Source organism: Protopterus annectens, chromosome 4.part0, assembly GCF_019279795.1.
Source record: "Protopterus annectens isolate FY-2018-M chromosome 4.part0, PAN1.0, whole genome shotgun sequence".
Taxonomy (NCBI): domain Eukaryota; kingdom Metazoa; phylum Chordata; order Ceratodontiformes; family Protopteridae; genus Protopterus; species Protopterus annectens.
In genome coordinates this window covers 1,090,581,529-1,090,592,763 of record NC_056733.1, presented here as the reverse complement: position 1 = coordinate 1,090,592,763, position 11,235 = coordinate 1,090,581,529, and the positions used below count along the sequence as shown (strand labels likewise).

Genomic DNA, 11,235 nt, shown 5'->3' with positions numbered 1-11,235 from the left:
AGCCATAGTACCTTGAATGGTAACATTGCATATATCTAATGGTAGCCAAGGCCACGTTGTTTTTCTTAGGAACTTTCTCACAAAAATTGATGGTACCAGCAGAATATTGTAAAAACAATGACTGTGAAGTAATGGTGACAAAACTTGTGATTCACTACGTCAGCTTGGTAGGCAATGTCTTATTAGAAAGTGTATAAAAATGACTACATTTCCTGATTCTAGTTAGACAAACTCTGTATTAGCACGTTTTTGTCTCCTTGCTGCAAGATTAAAGTGCCTTAACCTGAACCTACCGTGTTTTGATCATTTTTAAAGTATATTTTTTCTTTGACAGTATTAATAAAATTAAGATGAAAAATGCACTAGCAAGACATATCAGCCAGTGTCCCTCATATCAATTTAAATTTAGGGCTATAGATCAAGTACATATAGATTTCAGGGGAGGTTCGAGTACTATCTTGTTAGAAAAATTAGAGTTACTATGGCAGTTACGGACTAATGCCTATACATATCCAGGTTTAAATGAAACTTGTTCCATTTTATGTTTTTTAAAGTTGAAAAGTTTAACTAGATGAAGTGCGGAATGCTCAAGCTAGGAATATAGTAGGGTTGAAATTACATGGAATATTGTACATAAACTAAAGATTAGTATATAAACACATATTGATATATATATATATATATATATATATATATATATATATATATATTATGATTAGTTCATTATTATATAAAGATTATTTCACGTTTTATCATTTTCAATATGTTTACTATGATGGTTGGTGTTTCTATTTTGGCTGCTTTATGAGCACAAGAATTATCTTATTTTATATGTGATTTTTATACGGGTCTTTTAAAAGATTTGATTCTTAAAGAGTTAACTTGTTAAGCAATTAATTATGTAAATGTGAATATGCAGATGATCTGAACATATTTAAGTGTTCTTTGAAATTTTGTATTTTATCTGAAGAAGTTTGTTTTACTGATCAAACGAAAAGCGCTTAATGTCAATACATTGTGTGTTTGGCTAAGGACATTGTTTCCAGTGCTTTTTTGTTGTTTTTAACAGCTTTTAAACGGACAGGAAAAAAGTGCACTTCTGTTTAAAAGTATATTCAAGTCTTGTGACTGTCCATTAAAATGCAAACTCTTAAATGACAAACAACTTCTCTACCCACAATGAAAGTACATTTAAATAATACATTTTGATGTGGACAGTTTTTTCCCCAAAGGGAATTTATCTGAAAAGCAAAGGAACAGCACAAGCTGACCACTGACCCTCACAGGAATGTTCTCTTCAGCAGCAGGAAAGCTCTCAAGGGCTTGGTGTTCGAACCTAAGCTTTTACACAGCTCATCTTGAGTTGCCTGATGGTTTGAGTGTGTGGAAGGTGTCCTAAAGCTTTGGAAGATAGCTGGCTATTATATCCTTGGCAGGGTATAACCCATATAGCTAAGGCTACTGCAGTAGTGATCAATATGATGAACATCAATAAATAACTAAATACATTCTATTTCCCTGCCCTGCAGCTTAACTTCATGAATAAAAACTTGACAATGCAAAATAATTTATTATAGCAATTGGAAGAACTGGATCTGTCAATCAATATGGACATCTGACAAGGGATCTGAAAAAAACATTTACTACCAACTAAACAGAACATTGACTTTTATCATCCAACAATTACTATTTACGCTCGCTAGAGTTCCTGATAAATTATAATCTACTGACTCTGCAAATACATCTTTTGTTAATTTATAGATAATTCACTAAATATGGCTTTTAAAATTGTATGCAACTTATACATGTACTAATTTTGCCAACTTCCATACATCTTCAGAACGATTCTGCATGTATTTTGAGGTGCAATGATCTTGCAGTTAAGTGATTTACCAACTCTATTGTGTATTACCAGAGTCCAGATGATACGTACTTTTTGTGATTTCCCTAAAAGAAGGGCATTTTATTAAACATTGGGAGTTACCCTGTTTATTCTGATGAAGTTCCGGTTTCCAGAATGAAAGAGTTCAGTTTGAATTAAAAACTATGTTTTTAATTTGCTGAAGTTTTTCTTCCTACTTTAGTTTATTATAACACTACAGTGCTGTTCTGTGTTCAACTTTGTACCAAGACAGTGTGTTTTGTTGGTTACTAGGTACCTGACATTCACATAAAAACAAAAAAATATATAAAATACACTAATCAACCAATATGTAAGCTAGCATGATGTTGAATGGGCACAGTCTATTCTTATTACTCCTGCCACACTGTATACAATTATCTCTCTGAACTATTCATCATTGTGGATTGGCAATTCTCCTTAATACACACCGTAATCTTGAAAATTTGTAATCATGGAATGTTCTCTTGAAAAATAGAAGTCTATGACTTGTAGTTATGGAATGTTCACTTGAAAAGTGGAATGTCTGTCTTTATAACTGCAATGTCTATTATACTAAGCTGAAAATTTATGGAGCTCACATACATATTGTCTAAATTTATCCTGTAATAACCTTGGATGTCCATGTTATTATTTGTCTGTATACTCTGTATTTTGCCATTCTCTGTTTGTTCTATGTGGAGCTTTTCTCCCCGGGCTTTCACTGAAAAAGGACGTGTGTCCAGTTGACTATCCTGGTAAACAAATGTAAAATAAAATAAAATAAATAAAAATAACTTGCATTATACTAAGGTAAAGTTCCTTCTGCTGTCATTCTAAGGGGATCCAAAATGTGTCAGGTTGGGAGGACATGGTTAACAGACCTTGTTGCTTTGCCAAAGATGGCCTGCACCTGTCCTCATTAGGCTTTCAAGTACTGGATAAAACTTTATCCACCCCTATAGTGTCTTTTTCAGGCAATGTTAAAATTGACAAACCTACTGATATAGCAAAATCAAATCAACTGAATCTCAAGGTGTTACTGGTCAATGCCAGGTGCCTAAACAAAAATCAACAATTCCTCTAAACCCTCCTCACAATCAAGAATATAGATATATGTGCAGTTACTGAAACATGGCTGAAAGCAGCTGAAAGGACCCTGGTAGTGCAAGGTTTCAGTGCCTCCCACACTTTTAGACTAGCAGCTGCAGAGAAAATGGCAAAAGGAGGAGGTGTCTCAATATACATCAGTAGCAAGCATACCTCTAGTGTGGTCAAACAGGATGACATTCTGGAGTTCCTCCATGTGCACATCACCATACACAAAATCCCATACTATATCCTAGCAGGTTATAGGTCACTCTCCATGTTCCATGAAGCTCACAATGCATGCCTGGACCTACTGGGGACACTTACCATCCAACCTAACACCCTACTCATTGGAGACTTTACCCCTCTATAGACTGGGAATCTTACACAGCCTCAAATCTACAGACACAGAGATTTCTAGACTTCATAAATATAAACATCCTTGACCAAATAGTGAATACACCCACTAGAGGCTCCAGCATACTAGACCTTGTGCTTATAAATATGGGAGAATGTTGCCCACCACAATGTCTCATCCTCCCTGGTAAGGTTTAATCATAAAGCTATCTCCTTCCAAACCCAGAGAACATATTAGCCTATGCAAAATTGTTATCGGAAACGCTGTACAACCATGTCAATGACTGCACAGAGGCTGCTGTACTTACTAGAAAAAAACTACCCTGCTGGCATCTGAAATCAAACAGGAAGCAAAAGGAAAAAAGTTATAGAAAAAAACAGCAGGGGTATAGAAACTCTGTTTTCAAAGTAAATATGCAACTAAGAAGGCTAATTAGGTCAAGCAAAGATAACTTTTGAGGTTAAGATCGCCTCACAGGTGAAAGATAACCACAAGGCCTTCTACAGCTATATCAGAAACCTCAAGGGCAGCATACAGCAGTGTGCTGAACTGATGGTTAATGGTGCCACATTCACTGAGCCTGGTAATAGCAAACCTGTTAGCAAACACATTCAGTTCCAACTTTACTCCACTCTCACCCCAACCATCCCTTCAAAAATACCCTGAAACATAATCCCTCCAGCTATAACTAGGGAGCACGTACTATTTGCTGCAATCACTAAACCCAAGAACATGGCTTCAGTGGGCCTCAATAACATTCCAGGATTCCCCCTGAAAAGTTTAAAATATGACTTACAGGACTCCTGGAGTCATTATTTGACAATAGTCTTAATACAAGCGTTGTGCCACATGAGTAGAGGACTGCAACAGTCACCCCCTTCATAAGGGATGACCTTCAACAGATCCTGGAAACTACAGACCCATTAGTCTGACTAGTCTTATTTGCAAAGCCATGCAAAGAATTATCATGGAAGCTGTCAACAAGGACATAGGAGACCACCAGACATTGGATCCCAGTTTGGCTTTATCAAAATCATACTCACTGATAGGACCCAGGAGGTGAGGCCACTCCAAAGAGGCTGGTCACCAGTGGAGTCCCACAGGGCTCTGTGCTGGACACATTCTTCTTTGGCATCCACTTCTAAGATGTCAAAGCCAATGTCAAAAGCCTTTGGATGACCAACTCTGCAGATGATTGCAAACTGGGAGCAGTCACTGAATCCCCCCAAGATGAGAACAACCTTCAGGAAGGTCTGATACGGACAAACGCTTGGTGTCAATGCCATGCCTTAAAACCCAGTACCAAGAAATGCATTGTAGTATTCTTTGGGAGGTCTACCACCCCAGATAACTATGTCATCAATAAAACACCCTTAAAAGTTGATTCACTAGTCAGGGATCTGGGAACTCATGGAGATAGTAACCTAGCCTTTGACCAGCATGTGTCCAAGTTAGTAAGAAAATCCTCCTATTTTGCTTAACTTATAAGCAAGGGCATGGCATCTAGGTCCATAGAGGTCATCATACTACTGTAACTCATCCCTCATCAGGCCTCTCATAGAGTAATATGTCCCCTTCCATATGCATCTGACCTGACACATACAGCAACTGGAATGCCCACAATGGTTTCTTAAAAAAGAATACAGGAAGTAAACACAATATCCTTTGCTGATCAACTCAAAGCCCTGTCTCTTTAATCGGTATCATACAGACTTCTGAGAGGTGATCTTTGCCTGGCATACAGGGCATCTCTGGACCCTGCTTTGATGAACTTTTTGCACGTCTGCAAAACAAACAGCATCAGAACTACTAGATTAAATTGCCCAAGTTCTGCTTGTGACATAAATAGGACCTGTTGGGAGAGACAGATATCTTTCTCAGAGAATTCCCACTTTCTGAAACAGTGTCCCTTCCATGTGAAGCAGAGCTCCTCCCTGTCCCTTTTTACACACAACTTGGACCAATGGATGGGTAGTTGGGAATTCACCTCTGGTCAGGCTCCTATGTCTCTGATGGACAGAGATAGTCAGTAAATCACCACCTACATAAATCAAATCTGTGGGTCACATTTGGGTTGCAGGGCTAGGCTTATGAGGATCCTAGTGGTCATTAGCCTAGAATATACCTATGAACCTATGAGGTGACATCTTTCTTAGCCTTTGCTGTTGTAGATATACTTCTGTTATTGGTGACATCTGTGATGTAGCCACTAATCTTCTTTTTCCACTAAAAACACACACAATTATCTGTGTTTACATTTCCTATACAATACCTAGAAAGTAACCTACGTTTAGTTCAATTGACTCTACAGTACATTATTCCCTAGCTGGGAGTTGGAAGTTGAATGTTGACATAGCGTTTGTTTTTTTTTTGCATGAGTGTACGAAACAACAATAAAACACAATAAAACATTTGGGGGAATAAATAGGGCAGAAGTTCTAGTGCTAATCTGAATATAAGAATTAAATATTGTTTTTCTAGCAGTACCTTATATTTACTGTGACATTTATTTTACATTTAACATTTGTTAACTAGCAAATTATACTGGCCCAAAGATCCTTTTGAGGTATGACCTTGATCTTGTTGGCCAAAAACTAAAACAACAGTAGTATCATAATAAGACTCAGAATAGGAATATAAAACAATAATCACATTAGGCATATAAAATAATAATCACATTAGGAATATGAAACAATAATCACATTAGGAATGTCAAACAATAATCACATTAGGAATATAAAACAATAATCACATTAGGAATATGAAACAATAATCGCATTAGGAATATGAAACAATAATCACATTAGGAATATGAAACAATCACATTAGGAATATGAAACAATAATCACATTAGGAATATAAAACAATAATCACATTAGGAATATGAAACAATAATCACATTAGGAATATAAAACAATAATCACATTAGGAATATGAAACAATAATCACACTGATGGTGAGTAACAGTTCAACAAATATATACCATAAGCAGTACAGCAATGAAATCAGAGAAAATGAAGGAGTTATGTTACAGCAGAGTCGTGTATTCATTGACATCATGAACAAATGCAGAGCAATTGAAAGGGAGTGCAGGAAAGAAATAGTATATAAAGCCTGAAGGATGGCTTAGTTAGTCAATACTGGAAGTCAGACATTCAGAGTAGAATTGTGATAAAGAGTGAAGGCATAGAAAGGATGTAGGAAAGAGATTAATGGAAGCTAAAAGGGTAGAAGCTGAAGAGTAAAAGAAAGATATAGTCTCAGAAAAAGGGGAAGGGAGACATTAAAATAAATTAGAATTAAATAAACAAAGGTAGGTCTGTAGGTCTAAATTGGAGAAGGTAAAAGGTAGGACCCGAGGAATTAGAGTTACTAAATAACTTCATGGGATGTTGTATAATGCACTGTATCACATGTAACGAGATATTAAAAATATTGGGCAGCGACAACCTTTCTTCCAAATGATTGTAAGTGTATAAATATGTTTAGAGTGACATGGTGCCCTTTACGAAAGATGGATTAATCAAAAATCCTTTGGTCAAGACAGAACGAGAGACCAGGCAGCTTACCAAAAGTTTTCATTAGCAGACAACAGTATTCCATTTCCGGTGCAATATGCTCACTAACTGTATCACTCCAGATTTGTCTAGACTTGCAGAAAATTTTCAACCTTTCATTTACAACTGAAACATTTAAGAACAATGTTCTAAACACTGTTCCAGAATAAATATCATGTATATATTTCTGCTGTCAGTACAGTGCTCATCAGTGAAACAGTAATTACTTTTGAGCCCATCTAAGATGTCCACTTTGTTCACAGACTATATACCCCACAACAGTATCCCTTGAGTAGAAGTAGATTAGCTACTAACATGTTAATATCATCACTGTCTAGTCAGACTCACTTCCACATTGTTCTGCCCATGCCACTATATGGTGTGCTTATTCTCCTTTGTGATACTGTGATTCTATTTGTGCTTATTCTCCCTTGTGATGATGTAACACTGTTTGTGCTTATTCTCCCTTGTGATGCTGTAATGCTGTTTGTGTTTATTCTCCCTTGTGATGATGTAACACTGTTTGTGCTTATTCTCCCTTGTGATGCTGTAATGCTGTTTGTGCTTATTCTCCCTTGTGATGATGTAACACTGTTTGTGCTTATTCTCCCTTGTGATGCTGTAACACTGTTTGTGCTTATTCTCCCTTGTGATGCTGTAATGCTGTTTGTGCTTATTCTCCCTTGTGATGATGTAATGCTGTTTGTGCTTATTCTCCCTTGTGATGCTGTAACACTGTTTGTGCTTATTCTCTCTTGTGATGCTGTAATGCTGTTTGTGCTTATTCTCCCTTGTGATGATGTAATGCTGTTTGTGCTTATTCTCCCTTGTGATGCTGTAACACTGTTTGTGCTTATTCTCTCTTGTGATGCTGTAATGCTGTTTGTGCTTATTCTCCCTTGTGATGCTGTAATGCTGTTTGTGCTTATTCTCCCTTGTGATGCTGTAACGCTGTTTGTGCTTATTTTCCCCTGTGATGCTGTAATGCTGTTTGTGCTTATTCTCCCTTGTGATGCTGTAATGCTGTTTGTGCTTACTATCGTAGATTCATAGCTAAGTACTAGGCTAGCTGCCCTTTTGACCCATATTAAGCATAGCCAATTTCCCGTTCAAAGGTCAGACTCAAACCTTGTGCCTTGTGTATGTAAGGTAAACGTCTTAACTATTATGCTACACTCCAACATTGGTTCCATAATCACCCAATAAAAAACTTAAATATTTTTGCTGAAGTTAAAATAAGTTTTGCATCAATGCAATGAAAGATGAAACAAAGGTGGAGTTCTTGAAAGGGACAGTAACATACAAAATTGTATGCAGATAGTCCTAGTGCTGTAAATGCCTTCAGAGTGCAGGGTAAAGCTGGCCTTTACAGAACCACAGTAGTTCTCATTAGAATGTGTTTCTGCTACTTAGCTGGGGGTATGGAGCTTAGTGGAGAGCAGCACATCTGCACTAGGTGTAAAGCACTCAGTAAAATAATGTTTTGAATTTTTTTACATGGGATACATGAGTAAAACATTTCAAATGTGTGTCTGTGTCTGTGTGTGTGTGTCTGTGTGCGTGTCTGTGTCTGTGTGTGTGTGTGTGTGTGTGTCTGTGTGTCTGTGTCTGTGTCTGTGCGTGTGCGTGTGTGTGTGTGTGTGTGTGTGTGTGTGTGTGTGTGTGTGTGTAGTGAATGGGGCAACATTGTTGGAATACATTTCCCAGCCTCCTTTTTTTGGCGTTGTAGAATACCTCAAACCATCTCCCAGTGAAGTCCAGTGCACTCAGACTGGAGAAAATGGGGAAAGTAATAACATTTAGAATGAACACATTATTTTACTCTATAAAATAGTGCTTAAACCCTCTGGAACACTAATCTAGTATTTTCATAAACCTTTACAAAAATGCATATTCCTAAAATTTCTCACAGTGACCATATAATCATGGCCTCAAATAAGGCACTAGCTGTTGATTAAACTATTACATGTCCATTGACAGAAAAAAAAAAACAGACAAATCTTCAGTCTTAAATAAACTATGGCAGCATGAATGAAGCTCCTTTTCTTAGGTGATTTAACTGGCACAGACAAGAGAGTGATGTTTCTTAGGAACAGCAGGGTTGCTTTGGACAAGATGGACAGGTTACTGGATGCAAATAAAGTGTTTAGTTCTATTTTCACATAGCAGTACAGGTAGAGGTGCTTGGCCACTTCAGTCCCATGCTTTAACACAACTAGCCAATAAAATCACATTCCTCCTCTTCTTCTGATTGATAAAAGGGTGTTTCATTAGAATTTTCAGATCCATCCTTTCTCCTGGATTCTTAATTAAGGATTTATGTACAAAGTTCTGAGAATCTACTAAGACTCATTAGGCAGTTTAGAAGTTACTCAATGATATAATCTAGCAGTTCAAATATGGCCATGGTCAGCTCTCCAGGACCTCTTATAGGACATCCAGGTGGTCTTGGCCATTTACAGGTACTATTTGGCTCCCCTTCTCTTCCATCTAATATTGTACCACCAAAAATAGACTCAATTTCCTTGCCATCAGGTGGAGGAATGGGATATCTTCTATTTGACAACTCCACTAATGAAAGACCCATGCTCCATACATCAGACTGTACATAGTAATGAGTACTGAAATTGCTCTGGTGATATATAAGAGCAGGTTCCAGCAAAAGAATTTGCCAGAGAGTCGATGGAGATGACCACTCTCTCCAAAATCACAAAACTTAATTTCCCCTCGTGAATTGACTAGAATGTTGGAAGACTTCATATCTTAATGCATTATTCGATGTTCTTTCCTTAAATATGCCAGGCCTCTAAGAACTGCCATACTAACCTTCCCAATAATTTCTTCTGGAATTCTTCGAGCTTCTTTCAGCACATGATCTAGAGATCCTCCACCCACATGCTCCATGCATATACTAATTTCTTCCTTGTTGTAAAATGCACTGCATAAGCCCACAATGTATGGTGAACTGCACTACTTTAGAACTTGCAGCTCTCTGATAATCTGATTTCTGATTACTGGTTTGATTTCTAAATGGATAAACTTACATGCCCTAATAAGCCCTGATGGTCGGTGCTGCACTTTGGTGACCATGCCTCCACTGCCAGCACCACAATCACATTTCAAAGTCATCATCCTTCAGCTCACCCACCCTTGCTTTTTGTGTGAGAAAGGCTTCAAGTTCTTCTGCTAGTCATCCATGTAAAGCTCAACAAACGTCTTTTGCAGCTCAACCAGGTTATCTTCTGAAGACCTGTCAGTGGTAAGGAGAAGTATTTTGCTTCCACTGGAGGTTATGTTAAAAGCAGGAAGTGCTGGCTTCCATTTGACAGGCATCTTCCTGGTGTACATGAGCTATGTCCTCACAATAACCCCTTTCTACTAAACCACTCATTTTCTGTCTATAGAACTCTATAATCAACACCAGAACCCTGTAGTAGGCACAGATAGGTCCATAGGTGTTTACTAGGCTAACAACAATAAGGGTCTTTTTAAGCCTAGACATGCATCCCAAATTTCTGACTAGTTCTGATACCCTTGATAAGTGTAAGCATGGGCCTGGGAGATGAACCATTTGCAGGTTACCTGTTTGCATCAGAAACATAGGTGCCAAACCAGGGATTAATGTTTTTCTTAAAAATAAGACCTGTAGGTTGCCACCCATCCTGTTATCAGAGGGACAGACATGGGTTGAAGCAAATGCTCCTTTTGCCCACTATATAAAGAAGTGGGACTACAAAAAAACTGTTGCAAAAGCACTGAATTGCTGTGGAAAACTCTCATTACTTTTGGCTTTTCTACAGTGATTCACTTGCACCCCCTACCTGAACCTGCAGGCAGAGCTATTCCATATTAGGTCCAAGTGCTTTAACACATTCAGTGATTGGCTGCAATTCATGAAGGGGGCAGGGAATGGGGCAGAAAGAGACCTGTCAATCCCACAGCTGTAGAGTGCTTTTTTTTATATTAGCACTTCTATACCTGCTTTTCAGGAGAACTGGGATTTGCTTTTTTTTTTTTTTTTTTTTATCCAACCAGTCACTCCAGGAAGCCAGCCAGCCATTCCAGGAAGTCAGCAAGTCAGCAAGCCAGCCAGCCCGAGCCAGTCTATAACGATTCTGATTGTAATGGTAAGTACAAGTAGTATTTTATGTCTCTAACCTTTTAAAAAGTGGAGACATTGTGTTTTATTTTAAGTATTTATTTCTAATGTTCAGAGGTAAATGGGGTGCACTGCACAGTATTTGAATCTGTAGTGGATTTGGGATTTTTTCAAGTAGGTGTAAAAAAGTGTACATATAATTCTCTTTATTTTTTGGAGGGTTGCTGTAACTTATTTAAACCTATACTGGTTG

General features: G+C 37.7%; 1 pseudogene; it reads right to left on the bottom strand.

The window, feature by feature from the left end:
• Positions 1–9,041: 9,041 nt before the first annotated feature.
• On the bottom strand, positions 9,042–10,379 carry LOC122800167 (annotated as a pseudogene).
• Between the last annotated feature and the right edge of the window lie 856 nt (positions 10,380–11,235).